We start from the raw sequence: 18,754 nt of genomic DNA on the forward strand, positions 1-18,754 counted from the left end.
TGTAGGCTGTCTTAATAAACACAAAGGTCGGTTTTACTCCCCACGTCTGCAGATTTGAAGATCTAGTGGATGATTTTTATTTATCATGGATAAGTGCTAGCGCTAGTTAGCATAGCTACATAGCTACTTGTCGTAGCTGTAGCTGTGTACCAAGACACACGTCTACATACTGATAAATAAAACAACAAGAAACACTAAATCTGTGACCAATCCTTCAGAAAAGGTCCCGCTGCCTTTCTGGCAGAGGTCGGTTTTACTCCCCACGTCTGCAGATTTGAAGATCTAGTGGATGATTTTTATTTATCATGGATAAGTGCTAGCGCTAGTTAGCATAGCCACATAGCTACATGTCATAGTTGTAGCTGTGTACCAAGACACACTTCAACATACTGACAAATAAAACAACAAGAAACACTAAATATGTGGCCAATGGTTCAGAAAGGTCCTGCTGCAGGCGCCTCTCCGTCAGGATCAGATTCTGGATCAGATTCAGAGGGTTTCAGGATCGCGGTCTGTAAGCAGTGTGTAAACATGTAAACATTAGATCAACGTGCTGGAGAGCCGAGGCCACATCCACTTCCTGAGGGGGCGTGGTCAGAGAGAAAACAGAGTGTTCTGAGGAGGGCTGAAGAAGAGGGCTTTTCAGGCATGCCAAAATCTGATTTCAAAGTGTTTTTTTTAGCATAAACTTTAAAGACATGTTTTGGGGACCTCTTAGACCAATATATATTGATGAAAAAAGTGTGATATGTCACCTTTAAAACAAATGTACCAAGCCATCCAAATCAGTAGTTTAAGTGAATTGTTGACTGCCACCCTGTATTTTAGATGTGCGCTAAGTGGATGAGGATGAGTTTCCAGTTGCATGTCTTAGACTAAGACTAAAATATGCACATCAGCTGTGAGTTTCCTTCAGGAAAGTCATGATTTCTCATCCAGTTACAACAATTATATTCTTGATGTCTTTGTTCCAATGCCTTCAACAGGTTCAAATCAATGTTGGGAACTTTATCCGGTTGCTGGATTTATCGTCAGGCAGGCTGTTTCCAGGCTGCATGTTGGTGAATAATGAGGAGCAGTGAAAGGTTTGGCCGGATCAATCTGAACAAAAGACGTTTTCCAAAAGCCTGACTAATTATACTCAGGCCTTCGATTACTGTCTGGAGCAAACCACAACAAAAAATATCAATGAGGTATTTTGACTTCATTTACTCTCAGTGAAGTCAGGGTTAGGACTAAATGACCCATAAAAACTTTGCATTGCATCATGCAGGCTTATTCATCCCCTGCTGCAGTTTGCAGTCCTCCTGTTCATGTGAAAATAGGCTGACTTGTCCCTCACGCAGGTTCAGTTAAAGTTACACATTAATATCCACGCATGACCTTTTGGATGAGCTGCAGCATTAGTCTTGTGCGTTCTAACCTGTCCTGTGTGGACATAGAGTAATGTGCTGGTTGACCGCTGAGCTGACCCCTCCAGGCATTAGAATGTAGACCACATGTCTCGACTGTGTCTACCTCCACTGGAACACGCGATAAAGTCTAAAACAAATACAGAGCAAATGTGCTGTATGAAGTCTTATCTGCTCGCTGCATACTGTGCTGATGGAATAGGCTTGTATCTGGTTTGCTCTCTTCCGCTTAGGTGCGTGCATGGGCAAGCACACAAACATGCACGCACCTAAGCCGGTATACACATGTAAACACACTCTCTCACTCTCTCTCACACACACACACACACTCTGCACAGAAATGCTTCAACCTTCAAATACCATTGAACTCTCGATTTGTTTTTGTGCAACAATGAAAAAACAGCTTGATTGACAAGTTCAAATAACTGGAAACATTAGCATCTTAATTCCAGAGACTGTCACATTTGGTTAGCGTCTCCTCTTCAAGGATGCGTCTAATAAAGGAAAGGTATTCATGTTCCTGAACAAGCTCTCCTTTATAACCTAATTGCTTTTGGTTCAATAGCTTAAAAAGTCATTAATTACAGGGCCAGCTTGTAATGTAGGTTAAGGTGGCTTTTTCACCAAGGTAATGAGCCGGTATGCACAGCAGCCAGGGCTGATTTTGATGCGATAATAGGAGGGGTGAATACCATTTTTCCACCTTTGCTCGATGACAGCACTTGCTGAGAGAAGACAGAGGCCTTTTCATAGTGCCTGAATAAAAAAAAAACTAAAGAGGCAACAGATAATTGAATTCCAAACAGTGCTATTTGTATAGCTGGCAGCATATTATGCGTGAGGTGCAAATGGCCTTAGCCAAATGTGGATGACATCAAAATGATATGTATTGTGCTAGCAGAGAATGTAATGTGTTTGTATGTGCAAATGTGCATGTCCATTCGCAGGGTTTTCATTATACTCTCACTGGTGATGGTTGGATGGCTCTCTGTTTGTTGGCTGTTGCTGTTTTTTCAATTCGCATCACAAGACATGCTATTTACTACTCTCCTCTTGGCATGGTATTGATTACCTGCTGAGGGTTTCAAACATGAAAATACACGTTCGACGATTGTTGCTTCACCAAGTTGAGTGGCGTGCCAATCTTCTGCAGCGTTAAACAATATACATGCATGAAATCTATATAAGCAGTCGGTTGTCACACAAATACACAAGTGCTAAAAGGCCTCCGCCAGCGTCTGTTGGGGAATATGGATGAACGTTAAACAAAGCGATCTGCTTGTTGCCCAACGCTTCCTGAGAGCCACCTTCCATCGATCAGAGCCAAACAAAACACACAGCCTTTCTTTCAGGCTGCCACAGAGCACATTCAACAGAACATTTTTGTCCTATGACCTCTAACCCCCCAGAGATCTGATGGCATTTCATTGATGAGGGGGACGGTGAGAAAGAAGGAGGAAGGAGGAAAGAAGGAGGAGGGGGAAGAGGGGAAATGATAGCGGTGGTTGCTCAGTGACTTTGGAGGAGATTAGACGACTGAGTTCACCTTTAATGACGCTGGAGATAGTCTTTCAGTGAGGGGGAAATGCCAGAGCTCAGCAGTTTGTTTTGTGTAGCTTTAAGAGCTTCCTGTGTCAGGTTCAGGTTGCCTCGCTCTCCCTCTTTCACTCTCGCCCCGGCAGCAGCCCATTGTCTCCCTGAGCCACAAAAAAGGCAGCACAGTGTTTGGTGATCGACAGGCCGGCTCAGCCCTGCTCATCTACCACGGCAAACCCAAACCTCCCAGGGGGATTCTTCTGTGGGACATCAAGGAATCTCATGACAACACGTTTGCGTGGGTGTGTCCCATTGAGAAATTAATCTCAGTCAGACAGGGACACATTTAGAATGCAGAGTCATGTACATATAAAAATATCCAAGGGATGATTTTACCCTCCCTTCACAGTGTGATTTACAGTTTTCAACCCATGGGGTAATCTCAGATCCTGGCAGCTATAGTGTAATGACATTATAGCAGCTAGGAGGGAGGGTTACTTTTCAGGGCTTCCAGCAGAGCCAGTAGTTAGTGATAGGACCTCTGGCCAAGGCTTATTTTTTTGTGCATTGCCACTCTGTACAGTTCAGTGGAGTTTGAACAAAGAAACAACGTCCTAAGACAGATTTGAAGTTGCACTCGGGTGCAGATAGCTGTATAAGGATAATAATTAAAGATTAATCATCATTTGACTTTCACTAATCTTTATTTACAGATTCTACAGAAAAAATATAGACTGTGTACTCTCAGTTCTGGATTCAAGTTGCTCTAGTTTAGTTCAAGTAGTATTGACCAATCAGGTATCAGCAGGCTTTAATGTAAGCAGGAAAACACAGTCCTTGTGGAGAGCAAAAGCAGACATAACGCTCACTGCTGCAATGGCATCCAGACTCATATTGGTGGTTAAATGACAACAATTTGTTGATGATACCTCAATGTAAGAGGAGAAACAATAACATACTTTGCACACTACCCATATTTCACTAGATCTGCACAAAACAACATGAATACGAGGAAAATATAAGAGGACAGGAACATCCTGTTGCTAATGCACAAGCCATGCAGCCTCAAGAAACATTAACAGCACTGAAGTCCGGGTTGCAAGCAGGGCAGCGCTACTACAAGTCCATCTCTATAAACTGATATCTGCATGCAAGTGCATCTAACAATCTGAACTAGGTCAAACAAATCTGCTTGACACAGTGTTACAAAAGCCAATATCTGTTTACATTTCCTTAAAGTTATATGTTTTGACCTTTTTTCCTTTATTTTATAGGACAGCTGAAGAGAGAAAGGAAATGTGGGGAGTAGAGAGTGGGGGAAGACATGCAGGAAATGGTCGACCGGCTGAGAATCGAACCCGCGACCCCTGAGACGAGGACTGTAGCCTCTGTACGTGGGGCGCTTAGACCGCTAGGCCACCAGTGCCCCGTTTACATCTCCCAGTTGACAGACCTGAGAACGTTTGGGGTTCTACTTTTAAAAATCAGCATCATGGTGTTATTCTGATAATCTTAAAACCCATAAAGGGTCTGTAGAGCCAGAGAATAGCCTCTGTGTAACTTCTACTGTTGAAGCAAGGCCTATACTTGAATGAGATGAACGGGCACTACTCCAGGGGATATCATTAAACAAGAAATGACGTAAATGCTGCACAGAAAATAAAATCTTGGCCAAAGTCCTTCATCGCTAACCACTGTCTGACACCGGACTTACTGAGAAGTTGGCATCTCGAGCTATATAGTCTTTTTCATTAGACGATGATTGCCAATGATTGCCAATAGGATCAGATTACCACCAATAGGTTCCAGGATTGCATTGGGGCAGATTTTCAGTCTTGTGTAAAGCCAATGTCCACTGAAACCTATGTGGGAGGTACTACTCAACCAGAACACTTCTGATACCAAAATCCGGTCCCAGATATTGTATTTCTACGAAGCATCTGCAATAAGAGATTACCCGTTGTTTTTTGAGTTACATTTACAAGCTGGTCTGTTAGTTTTGTCTGCAAGTGGTAAGGATTTTTTGATATTACAAAGTCGGTATGTTTTTGTTTTGCTAAGAATGTTGTCATATAAAAAAGGCCAGCAACACTTGCTAGCAGAAATTGAGACAAGATACATCAAAGTTTTTCTTTTTAGTGTGAGCCCTGCCACTGAGATATCATCTTCATCTCCCTTTCTCTCCTTGTGTCACATATCTTTGATCACAAAATGTCACTTTTCCACTCCAAAATGCATTTACAATATGAAGAGACAAATTCACTGTCTGCTGTAGAGTTACATCATTTTTTTTTTTTCAAGGCTGCGGAGTAGTTCGATTCTTGGCAACGCTGGCCAAAAGTACGTGTCGCCCGTGATGGATTTTCTTCGGCTCAGAGAGGTCAGAGAGAGGCTGAGGCATGGACTTGTAGCAGCAGAGGGGAAAAAACGGCTCCAAACACATGCTGCCCATCTAAAGAGGCACAGGCCAAAAAAATCCCACAGGCCTTCTGCTTTGCTGCCAAATTAAATTAAAACAACTTCTGTCCGCTTGAAGAAAAAAAGAAAAAGGAAGTGAATGGGTGAGCAAGGTCTAGATAGCACCGAGGTCCTGCTGCTGACCAGAAAGTGAGACATCCCCTCCCTCTTTCAACACATAGATGTATACAAGCCACTTCCTCCTTCTTTCTAACCATCTTTCTCTCGCTCTTTTCTCTCGCTCCCCCTGGTTCTGAACCTGACATTCCTGCTGGCCCTGTCTCTTTGAAGTGGCTTGTTGGAGCGGGCTCCCGTTACAGGGGCCGGGACTGGCGAAAGCCGATCTGTCTGGCTGAGGAGAACGGCCCTGGCCCAGGGGTTAATCAGCAGAGCCAGTACACTGCCCACTCTGTCCGCACAAGCCCCTCACACACACACACACACACACACACACACACACACACACACACACACACACACACACACACACACATATATATACAAATACAAACACTGCCCACTCTGTCCCAGCAGTGCAGCTGTAACAAGACCAGCCAGATTTGGAGGTTAAGAAAGACAGCCACAGCCCGACTGCTTTGAAGTTGACTGGCAGCCACTAGGATTTGGACTCTTAAAGAAGAGAGCTGGCCGAGGTTCAAAAATATACAGGGTCATGCAGTGTAGAAGAGTGTGTGTGTGTGTTTTTGTGTGAGTGTGACTGTGCTCTGTGGGGCAGGGGAAAGGAAGCTGACTAATCTCTTTTTTAACCCTCTGCTGAATGGTGAGCTCAGGTTGAGTAGCTGCATTTAAACACACACTCTATCTGAACTGTGTTGATAGTGCAAATGAAAACTCCGACCTGAGAAGAAGACTTCTGTTAAGAGCCATAGATATGCAAGAACAATTTGAGTAAATAGGCATTCTGAATATACATTAACCCTTTATTATGAAATAATGAAACCATTAGCGGGGTGCATTTAGCGTAGCCACCGTGCATGTTCATATTTAGATTGCTTTTATCTTGACTTAATGCATCAGTGGTGTTATTGTGAGGGAGTCATTCCACAAAATAATCAGCTGGCAATAAACCCTGATAAAGCCCAGCAAACAGCGAAAGAGACCATCCAATCAAAAAAATAAAAGCGTAAATTAACAATTTTCTTTCCTTTTAAAAATACTCATTATAAAGTCAAGTGCATCATTACTATAGAAAAGCAAGGACACACTGAAATCAATATGCAGAAGCTGATGGTAATTTTCAGGTTTTCCATCAAATCTATTGGTTTCTGATTATAACTTCTAAGGAAAGCAGCCTTACACATTTCTTCTTAATGATGTTTCAGGAATCATTCCAGTTCCCATTTACTACAGTCCTCCATGAGCTAAGCATTCAGATAGGTAGCTAATGTTACATTTTCTGGCCTCTAAAAGCCATTGAAAAACATTTGATACTGCCAGCAGGTTTTGCTTTGTTTCCAAGAAACACGCCTCCAGGCCGAGCCAAGTTGATGTCAGTGTAAAACAATCCATAATAAAAGAGAGTAGAGGATAAAAAAAACCCAAACCCAATCTAAATCACTTCACTTTAAAAGCCTATTTGTGTTCTACTATCCACAGATTCAGGGTGAATATATGGGATCCCTGACAAGCCTGTTCTGTACAATCCACTTATCTCTCTTGTAGCATCTGGGCATGGATATGATGGAGTGGACGCCATCCAACATGGCACCATGACAAAGTCAACAGTATAGTGTGCTACACACAAGGACGATCGTCTCTTTCTCGCTCAGTCTCTCTGCTCTGTCCATTAACTGTGAGTGCAGCGGTGACCCTAATGCCAGCGTAAACACAGACAAGTGAGAGCACACAACCAGATAAAGCAAATTCCAAACAAAAAGGAAGAAAAACTTCTGCTTGTTCTGCTCATTAGTTACAGACACAGCTGATTGTTTTTCAGTCCCGAGTTCCACTGTTAAAGCAAAAGCCAGACTTCATTTTTTATTGTTGATAGATTTTGGAGAGATACTCCTGACAGAATTAGTCCAGATTGTTTCAAAACTCACACAACTGCAGAGCAATTTGATAAATGATCTGCAGGTGTCGACAGCTTTCATGGCCACCGCCAGTCATCTTGTTTCTAAGTGCATTACCAGACCTGACCCCAGATGCACATTAAATGTTCCAGCATGTTCCATTCTTTGTTTATTCATTGCAGAGTGGGTGTGTGTGTGTGTGTGTGTGTGTGCAGAGGATAATCTTGTAACACCAAGAGACGGGTTTTGTCCTGGAGTTGGATGTTGTTTTGGCGAGTGTTAAGATCATCAGTGTTCTGTCCTCGTCCTCAGGGGACCGTCTTCATTTGTGTCCTTTGTTTATCAAGATGTTTGAATATTAACACAGGCCATTTTTATGGTCATAATGAAGCAGTGTTGCATATCCGCACATCTGCACATTTCCATACCGCTCTCTAATTCTGCCTCTCTCTGTCTTAATTTCCTGCTCCATGCTTGCCATAAGAAGCACCATTTGCATATGTGTAAAAAGGTCTTCAGTCTGGGGAGTCACTCCTCCTCCCTTCCCTCTGTATTCAGATATTTGTTTGTTTACTCTTCATTTGCATCGGGTGTAAACAACATTAATGTGAGGGTCTGTTGCCGTCGCGCCGGTTTAAATTTACATGTGTCGGATGACAAGTACCCGAAGACAAAGATGCTAATCGCTCTCGCTAATCAGCATTCCTGCTCTTCAGCTCTGTCCGATGCCACTGTCGGTATCTTTACAGCCCCGTTACTGCACTGCAAGCCACTCATCTGGCTCATCAACCATCCACCGCAGTCCCCGACAGGTGCTGGTGACGCTGGTGTTTACACCCTCGATCCCTCCAGCACAAAACTTTAATATTCATGTCGGCCGATAAAGGGAATTACTTCTTGATTGCTTGGAGGAACATTGATACATCTGGCAGATAGAGAAAGGCACCAGTTTGAGGATTCAGATCATGTTTTTTATTTATTTTCTCACCAGAGCTAAACTTTCTCTGGGAGCAAAAGTCTATTAGCGGCAGTCATTGCTTATCTCGCTTGGCACACATTTGTTCCTCTACCAGCTCAAATGTGTCTTACAATACACATGACCTGTGGGGGATTTTGGAAATACAAGCTTAGGAAGAGAAAATCATACATGCTAGGTGGTGCATGGTGATGTGGGCATTCCATGGGGTCTTCCAAATGTAAGCAGACACAGTGCCACCCAAAATAACAAAGCTTTGCAGATTGAATTAACATGCAGTACACATATGTCAAACATTTTCATCACATGCATTTTTCACAGTATGTAGTGACTGATGATCTTTTTTTCCTTGACTTTAAACACATCTGCGAATCTTCCAAAGTGAAAAATGAAAGTTTGACGTGGAGCAGTTTCATAAAGCTGCCCGTAAGACTCTCTGACCTGGGCCTGCGGGGCCTTTTCAACTGACACTGGCATCTCGGGGTAAAGAATGACCCTCATTTCTGTGGACACGGCGCTGTGTCCGCTCCCCCGGATCTGGGCGCCCATTCCATTTCATGGTGCATCGCCCCTGCGCGTGATTACGCCGCGCTTTCAGGTGCAGAGGAGGAAATGTTTCGTGAAACTGATGTCCCCTGTCAGCGTCGCGTGGCTCTCCTTTCTCTTTTGCCGAGCATGTCACCTCGCTGATTGGAGAATTACCATTCTGATGTGAGGAGCGGCCCCGCCCCCTGTCCTCAGCTCAGTGGCCCCGGCGGCAAATGAGGAGCCGCATATGTTACAGAGGCGACGCTCTCCTGGCCTCATTTGCATCGGCTGAATGGAAATGAAACGGTTAAATATTGAGGCAGAGCTGGTTAATAGTGGCGGTGTCAACACATTAAACACACATGCATGCACACTCACACTGAAATGCCATATGCCCGAAGGCTGGGTGAGAGGTAAGTAGTTTAAAGTGCATAAAGGCAGGCATGGATGCTTGAGATCAGTTGCCTGTTGCACCTTTAAAACGATGACATCATCCATGAAACCCCAAAATGATGACATCATCTTATCTCTGAGAAAGTGCCTCATTTTGATCTACATGGAGAGAAGTTGAACGACAGCCAAAGAGAATATGCATGGCAAGGAGAAGTAGCTGATTTGATTTGGATATGTGTAGTAATTAATTAGTCATTAGATGATTCTTTGGGCAGCTGAGGCGACAAAATGTAATCTCCTCAGCAGTTCTGTGAAATTAACACTCAAACTCTTGCCCACTCACTTTCACAGACCCACAGTCTCTGACTCCTCAGGTCTATTTTTAAACCGGTGAGTCCCACATGCATTACCTAAAAGCAATGCAAACACTGCGATGATGTTTTTGCAATTACCCAGAGCTTCTTTCTACACACACGGTCCTTTATTTATGTGTGAAATCATCTCTGGCAAACATTTTTAATGAATTATTCGAGTTTTCTCTATTGACACAAATCACACACTAGACAGTGGAGAGTGAGTGAGTGTGTGCGTGGTTGTGTCTTTTCCTGTGTGTACGGTGGTGATATATTAGAATATTTGTGATGTTTTTTTGAGGCATCATGGCTGAAAACGTGCCTACACAATCGCCTGCACATGTTGTGTGTGTCTGTCTTGGCTGTGCGTGTGTCTTGGCAGGTTAGTGTTGAGCGCTGGGATTCTCCTTCAGGTCTGTGTTGGTCTATTCTCGACCAGAGACGCTGGCTCAGTAGACTGGAATCCTTCAGGGCACCAGGGACATTTGATTCCCCCACTGCCTAAGCACTGAACTTAATGCTCCTGCATTATTCATGTGTATATCACTTTATTGCTGTGCAAGGTTTTCACTCAAAGTTTCTGTGCACCATTTACTGTAGCTACCCCCCAGACGTTAACTGACAAAGTTTCCCCCATCTCCCTCTCTCTCTCTTTCTCTTTCTCACTCTCTCATTCCCTCTGCCTCTTGCTGATCCCCTCTTCCATAATAAGGACAAGATATTGTCTGAAGACGTGGTTACCAGCTCATTCAGCCGTCGGTCCACATTTCTCTGTGGTCAGGGCCAAACACTGGCTAGATTTACAGGCATGCAATTGTGTGATTGCAAAAACTAAAGAAACAAATTAAACAAACAGCATCAGGCCTGTGAAGAAATAAAGGAATGCAACAAGATAGTGCAATTAGGGCTTAGAATCAATGGCATTAAAAGCACTGTTAAAGCAATTAGACCAAATTTAGGCTTAAGTTTCCAGCAGGATAACATGATAGTACTGGAAGAGGAGCAAATTAAAGGCTTGTTCTGCTCCAAAAGTGACATGTAGTCCACTTTTTAAGCCGACACAGCTCTTTGTTGTATATGATATACAATAGGTTTCACACAGAGATCACAGATTGGCATTTGTTTCTCTCTCATTCCCAAAAAAAACCCTTACATAACCATTGCTGGAAATCATCCTCTCAGTCATGGTTTGTGTTATATTGTTGTAGTTTCTATTTTTCCTAAACTCCTGAGGTAAAACAGTGAGGTTGGGCACAAAAGAAAGTCAAGATAAACATTTGTTGTAATGTCAGTAAAATTGAGAAAGTTAACAACAATGAAAAGCTCTCTTTGTCATTTCACAAGCACCTTTAGGACAGCCTCTGTCTCTGTCAGAAACCATGAACACTTATAAAGCCTGAAATATTAAGCCTTCTGTTGCTTTTTATAGTTTATTCAAATGCAAGTTGTTCACTGAGCAAATAAAAGCAATGTTGCTGTTATAAAATAACCTTGGAAAACAGGATGTCTCCCATCCTGACAGCCCTGCTTGTCATGAATTTCACCTGTCATTGTAAAGGTAGAGGGGTTGTAGAGGTTACCCAGCAGGGTGAGGCCGCAAGCTAGTCTGAGCAAATTACCTGCAGCTATGTGACATATGTGTGAAAGCTGTTGACTTTGGCTGACAATGAAGTTGTCCGTGACCATGAAGAGTCATACCTTTAGAATGAGGACTTGTTGCCGACTGCAGAGGGTCATATGTATGTTCTTTTGTGTTACACTTATCCAAAGCCTTTTGTAGAGGATAGGATTTCAAATTGCATCAGACGTGTTTACATGACAGCGACCTAAGCCCATGTTATCATATGATACGATCCAATATGATGTGATACCATACCATACCATACACTTTATTGTCTGCTTTATTATCACTCTCTCATGTTATTACCATTATTATAAGCCATTAACATGTGTTCTATTCTATCCTGTGTCACCATGTGACCCCATTAGAGATTTAGTTTAGCTTTCATTTAAAGGTGACATATCATGCAAAATTGACTTTTTAATGGTTCTCTATCTGAAATATGTGTCCCTGGCATGTCTACAAACCCCCCGAGAATGAAAAAAATCCATTCTGCCTCTGTTTTGATTTCTACACCTTTCTGTAAATGTGTGTGAAACGAGCCGTTTCAGACTTCCGTGTTTTTGTTACGTAACAACAATATCCGGTCTGTCACGGAGTCAGAGCTCAGAGCTTGTTCAGCCCATAGACTTTATAAAATAATACTGAATCCCTCCTCCGTTTTTCATTACCTGCACAAATGTGTGCTAACAAGGAGCTTAGGAGGGAGGCATGCTAGTTGTAGGCTGTCTTAATAAACACAAAGGTCGGTTTTACTCCCCACGTCTGCAGATTTGAAGATCTAGTGGATGATTTTTATTTATCATGGATAAGTGCTAGCGCTAGTTAGCATAGCTACATAGCAACATGTCGTAGCTGTAGCTGTGTACCAAGACACACGTCGACATACTGACAAATAAAACAACATGAAACACAGAATCTGACCAATCCTTCAGAAAGGTCCCGCTGCCTCTCTGGCAAAGGTCGGTTTTACTCCCCACGTCTGCAGATTTGAAGATCTAGTGGATGATTTTTATTTGTCATGGATAAGTGCTAGCGCTAATAAGCATAGCCACATAGCTACATGTTCATAGCTGTAGCTGTGTACCAAGACACACGTCTACATACTGACAAATGAAACAACAAGAAACACTAAATCTGTGACCAATCCTTCAGAAAGGTCCTGCTGCCTTTCTGGTAGAGGTCGGTTTTACTCCCAACGTCTGCAGATTTGAAGATCTAGTGGATGATTTTTATTTATCATGGATAAGTGCTAGCGCTAGTTAGCATAGCCACATAGCTACATGTTCGTAGCTGTGTACCAAGACACATGTCGACATACTGACAAATAAAACAACAAGAAACACTAAATCTGTGACCAATCCTTCAGAAAGGTCCTGCTACAGGCGCCTCTCCGTCAGGATCAGATTCTGGATCAGATTTAGAGGGTTGAAGTAACGTGATCTCTGAGCAGCCGTGTATATTCAGCCAACATGTAAACATTAGATCAACGTGCTCGTGAGCCGAGGGCTCATCCACTTCCTGAGGGGGCGTGGTCAGAGGGAAAACAGAGTGTTCTGAGGAGGACTGAAGAAGAGGACTTTTCAGGCATGCCAAAATCTGATTTCAAAGTGTTTTTTTGAGCATAAACTTTAAAGACATGTTTTGGGGACCTCTTAGACCAATATATATTGATGAAAAAAGCGTTATATGTCACCTTTAAGAGTTGGTAGAGAGAAACAGCATCTCGATTTTCCTGCATGTCCTCGCATATACAGTGAAATTGACAATAAAAACCATTCAATCTTGAATCTTGAATTGTGTTAGCAGTGATTTGTACATTTTTAGGTTATGTTTGTGGTGTTAGCTATGTTAAATCTAATAATGCATCAGTAGGATATAATTTATTAGCATTTTAGCCCAGTAGTGGCTTAGCAAAGCTGTCATTGTTTCAGCAGCAATGTCACTGTTTATCTAAGTGTATGTTAGTGTTATTAGCATCTTAATTTGATTTAGTATGCCAGCTTTGGGTTGATTAAACCAAAAGCCTGACAGACGTTTGTTCTTATTCATAACAGGTAACCAGCTGATCCTTGGACGCTGTGAGGAGGATGGAAGGTCTTCCACTTCAAGGCTTTGTTTATGACTTCACATGTGAGTACCAATTATTAAGGTGCATGTGTTGTAAAATGGTGGCTTGCATTAGGTTACTTTGGAGATGCAAAATTGGTTGCATTTGTTTTGAGAGTGTAGGCTTTTTTACTATAAATGGACCCTGACTTAATGAAGTTGGTGTAGCTTTGGGCTTTCAACTGTGATACATACAAATCATAACTAAATACAACTACATTTTGGCTTTTATTCAGCAAATAGATTTTTTAAAATCCAATACAAAAGCAGGAACATAGCTTGAAAAGGATACCAACAATAACAGTCCACAGAAAATATGTAAATCCACTCACCCTCTTTCTCTGCCTCTCGCCAAAACGCTGAATAATTAAAAATAATGTAAAAACCAAGCCCAAGTTCAAACTACAAGAAATAATAATCAACTCATACAAGGATTGTCATTCACCAAGTGTTTCAATATCCAGTTTAAAGTAGATTTTCAAAAGTCTACGTCTAACGCTCGAGGACAAGATCTAAAGAGCATTTCTGTAAGGAAGACTTTCTGAATGACTTCATGGACATTAATCTTTGATGGCCACTGGCAACAGTGAGTCTAGCAGTGTGTGTTTGATGTGTGTTTTGATTTGACTGAGTTATGAAGATGTTGCGTGGTGTGACATTATGGCGAGTTGTGACCATCGGGTGACAGGGGAAAATAAATGTGGAAATTACTACAAAAAATTGGACGTTGTTTGTATCTATTCAGGGAGCATTATTTGTTAAACCTGACAGTTGATATATACGGTATCACCCCCATAGCAAGATTCTTCTCCCTTGCTTGCATTCAGTTGATGTAAAACCAAGTTTGATGTGTTTGTGTGGGGACTTTGTGTTCTACCATGTTGAAGAGCTTCATCTCTGCTACAGAGAAAGGAAACCAAATGACTTATAAGGTGGTGTTACGTGTTGCCTTGGTGCAGCCAGAGAAGCTTTTTCTATGCTAGCAAGGCTACATGCTGCTTTTGCTCTGCTAATTAAGCTACTTGTACTAAATTTATCTGCACATGTAAATGTTTACAATTTATAAAAGGGGCATTTATGGATTGAGACCCAACAGTTAGGACCAAGCAGTTTGCCTGCAAGAACCTTGACTGGCAGGTGTCAGGTTTCTGTGTGCTGAATGGAAGGGGACCCGTGCCGAGAGTTAAGACTAATGCTCTTCCTGTTGGAGCCTCACAATGTAAGGTCATTCCAGGGATCAGGAGATCTGTTTAATCCGCTCCTGGGTTCCCCCTGGTGCAAAACAATGCATGTGGAGATTTTGCAGTCCTGGCAGCAGATAAACATCCCGGGAAGCAGGGGAAGAGCAGGGCCGACTGCAGAGCTGTTGCCGTGGAGCGGCGTTGAAGATAATGTGGTATGACGTGCCGTTTTGATCTGGACTGCTTTAACACAAGGCGCTTTGAGCCATACACGGGGAAAATGCAAGTCTGTGCTAATTACCTGAGCGAGCCAGACAGACAGGGCGAGAGGGAGAGAGAGAGAGGGAGATAGGGAGAGAGAGAGAGAGAGAGAGAGAGAGAAAGAGGGAGAGAAATGTGAAGCTCAGCCAGCAAACTTCCACACCTTCTGACCCACATTACCGCACAGCCGCCGGCTTTTCTCCCTGGTCAACACAGTGCAGCAGCGGCTTGCCCTTATTGTGTTGTTGCTCCAATCTGACATGTTTGGTGGCGGTTCAGCTTTGATACGACAACACTCATTTAGTCATCCACTTGCCTGTGCGCTGCATTCTGCTCCCTCACTCGCTTGCTTTCGACCACTCGCTTTCACTTGAATCCGAGGTGGAAAAGAAAAAGATAGGAAGTCCCACTGGGGACGTTTCTGAGTCATCTTAGTTGTCTGAAGAATTGCTGTACATGTCTGGCAAGCTAATTGGACCCTAACCAAACCAGAGCCTCCATCTACAGTGTGTTTCAGATGAATGGCTGATAAGGTTTGACAGCAAGGCCTTTAAAATGTCAAAGCAAGAAGCCAGCTCAATGCTAAGCCCACCTTCTCAGAGAACACAGCATGTGAATTGTGAAATTACCACCGCTAAATATAATGAACAAGACTCCCTACTTTGCGGGGCAACATGCGAGCCTGCTCTCTGTCGCTGCTGGGTGCAAGGCCACAGCTCAAATTGCCACAGTCAAGGCATCTATGCTCTTTGTGTGCGACAATAAGGTGTGACAAAACAGAAAGGACAGCTTTTGTGAAATGTCAGACGGTTGGGGTCCTGCAGAAATATATCTCCCCTCTCCCTTTCTGTCTATCTTGATCAATAAAGCTACCTTTGACAATGCTGCATGTTGTCACCATGACATTTGGTCACCCTTCTTTTTCCCCCTCACCTGGCTCGCTGCTGAATAGGAAAATAACAATGAGATTTAATACAGGATCAATAGCTACACTCCAATGATACATTCGCTCGCATAATGAATACAGATGGGTGAAAACAAATACCTGCATGGGGAATTTGTATTCTGGACGGCGCGTCTGTAATAGCCGTGCCGATGATGTTTCATTACGCTTTTTCGGTTTGTGTGTTCTTTCTTTCTGGCCACACAATCAAATAAAGGATATAGGCATGATTTAATCAAGGATATGGCAGTAACGTCAACCCAACCTCTTGTGTATTTATGAAGAGTGCCGTGTGTGTGTGTGCGCTTGCATCTATGTGATCTCATGCCCATGAATATCATGCCATTGTTTGCATTTCATTCAACAGATATAGGCTTAGTGCAATATGTATAATAAATACTGAAAATGAATTGATCTTTACCACATGTCCGTGTGCGTATATTGAGTTATGTTCCTGCAGTACGTTCATAATGTTTGCACTGCACGCATGGATTTGTGACTGGAATATACATGTGTGGTTTATCTTTAATTTTGCATTGAGTCCATATATGTGAAATGTTTACTGTACACGTTGAGTGCACGGTAATAGTATGTTTATATGATGAATGCATGCCGATGTATATATGGTTACATTTGCCTCTGTGTGTGCATGTCCATGTGTGCATCAGGTCCAGCAGAGTAAATTAACTTCTATTAATTGTATGTGTGAGTGCATCACTCAGAGCAGAACTTCATGCATGTTTGTGGCTGCCAATCCGAAAACACTCCTGCTATCCTCCTCCGGCCTGCTGTTGTTTGATAGTCAGCTCAGTGCATTGTGCTGTTTGGTGTTTGGGCTGTGGGCCCTGCGTCTGGGCCCCCGCGTGACTGACGCCTCATACGCCCACTGTTTAAACATCTCTCCACGTGTTTCCCTTTTGATCAGCGTCTGCCATTCTTACTGATTTTCCAAATCACTGATGCTTGTCAAAGAATTAATTACCTGGATCGTTGCTCCGCTGACTCCGGCACCAGCTGCGGGGTTCACCAGAGAGACCTCGGCATTCTCCCAGCATTCCCGGCTAATCACCCACGATCCGTTTCAAAGTCAACCTGATTGGCCCACTACCTGGAGAATAATGTGGAATTAGACCGCATCCTGACAGTAACAGTTTCCTATTTGCATACAGTATACGGCAGATTAGCTTGCACGAGCCTGCCAGTGGGAGGTGAATATCAGCATCAGCGCCAGTGCTAATGGCAGTTGCCTCCTACAGTTTATTAGATAAGTAATGGTGTAAAGCATTGTGCTAAGCGCACATCCTCGCTGCGTTATTAGCTGATGTGTTGCACAATGTGTTCATTAACCGTGGGAGATGAACATTCCAACATGCCTTTTCTTAAGATGGGAAGCAGAGAGTGATCTACTTAAATTGATCAGTGAATTTAATGTCTTATGGTTGGTGTGTATCTTTGCAGAGACAGCCGCTCTTCCTTGCACTTGTAGATTGCAGACTTGTGGATGCAGCATAATCAACACAACATGTTCAAGAGGGGTTTGCCTTCAGGGCGTATCTGGCCGTACCGCTCGCTGTGAGGACTCATAGGCAGAGTGAGACTATAAATACTCCCAGTCTGCTCGTTGGTTTGTCTGTTGGCCTGTCCGTCCGTCTGCCTGCCTGCCTGCCTGCCTGCTGGTGTGTCTGTGGGGTTGCAGCAGCATGACGTCAGCCGCGGCTCGGAGCACTCACTGACCTCTGTCACAGCGAGAGGAGGGCTGTGCGCTCCAGACAAGCCGTGTAACAGTCGCAGACGATGCAGGCAGGACATAAACACAGAGACCTGAGTGCAGAGGGGGATGCGTTTCAACATGTTGCAGTGCAGCTGGGGATGGACGATCAGAGAAGAGTGCAGACAGGCTGGCTGGTGCAGAGCAGAGATCTATGCTGACAGGTTATATAAAAATGGAAATCAGTAAGTGAAGAGGAATAATATTCAGAGAGGGAGACTTAAAAATAAAACTCTGAGTCTGTCTGAACACACACACTGTGACTTTTAAGTACAGACTTACAATAAAGTACAGAGAGGACACTAAATGTAGTTACAGAAGCAGGTGTAATTGCTTAATTGTTGCATTAAGCAAGCATGAGCTTCAGACAACCTCTAAGCTAACCAGCCGCAGCTATTGTTACAGTGTGTCACAGTCGGTATGTGTGCGCCTGAGTGCGATCATTGTAGTCATTACCTAGTTTCCATTTCTTGCCTGAAGCAAAGTCAGAAGTGGCAGTCTTTCATTTTGACAAGTTGTCATTCAGGTAGTTTTCTTTTTTTCCCTCCAGTTTCCTTCAGAGGCTGTCCGACTCCGCTTTCATAACACCTCAGAGGTTTCTGTCAAGTTTGTGGCTGACAGCAGATAAAAATGTGTATGTCAACACAAAGTTAGGTTGTAAGACTTGCGTTAATGAATAAACACAACTCTGAAAGGCTCTCAAAACAACACAACTACACGTGGTTGCTTTGAAAATTGTAATCCTGTTCATCTGTTTTTCTACATTCTAACACGAGATACAGAAGCGATCTTTACTCTTGGCCATGTTTGACCTTAAACTACTCAGAAAGAAGGGTTCCTGACACCATTTTCAGCAAATAACTTCTGTCAGGCTTTCGAGCCATCTTCTTTTAACCTTTCGTAATTTTAGCTTGCACATTTTATTTCATGTCTCATGCCATTACTCAATGTCTTGTTCCATCGAAGGCTCAAAAACTCAGCAGGTCTCCTCAGGCTTATTTTCCACTCAAATCCTATTTCACACAGACACTGTATTAAAAGCGAGTGCATTTTCTGCCTCGTAAATAGCCTCTTTTTATTTACAGCTGCTAAAATGGAGAATGTTTTCTGCCATATTTACCTGTAGTTGCCTCAGCACTCTGAATTCATTATCTGTAAATTTGGGCAACAGAGAGTATTTTCT

General features: G+C 43.0%; 1 long non-coding RNA gene across 2 annotated transcripts in view; it reads right to left on the reverse strand.

Moving 5' to 3' along the window:
- LOC117806636 overlaps positions 1-17,623 on the reverse strand; it is a 37,991-nt gene extending 20,368 nt beyond the window's left edge. The window contains exons 1-3 of one of the 2 annotated variants that reach the window (XR_004629711.1): positions 17,368-17,623; positions 16,786-16,911; positions 8,770-9,230 (exon numbers count right to left, since the gene is read on the reverse strand). This is a non-coding gene — a long non-coding RNA (uncharacterized LOC117806636). Of the gene's footprint in view, positions 1-8,769; positions 9,231-16,785; positions 16,912-17,367 lie in introns of those variants that run through there. The other variant, XR_004629712.1, reaches the window with a different exon arrangement.
- Positions 17,624-18,754: the final 1,131 nt, after the last annotated feature.

Source organism: Notolabrus celidotus, chromosome 22, assembly GCF_009762535.1.
Source record: "Notolabrus celidotus isolate fNotCel1 chromosome 22, fNotCel1.pri, whole genome shotgun sequence".
NCBI classification, from domain to species: domain Eukaryota; kingdom Metazoa; phylum Chordata; class Actinopteri; order Labriformes; family Labridae; genus Notolabrus; species Notolabrus celidotus.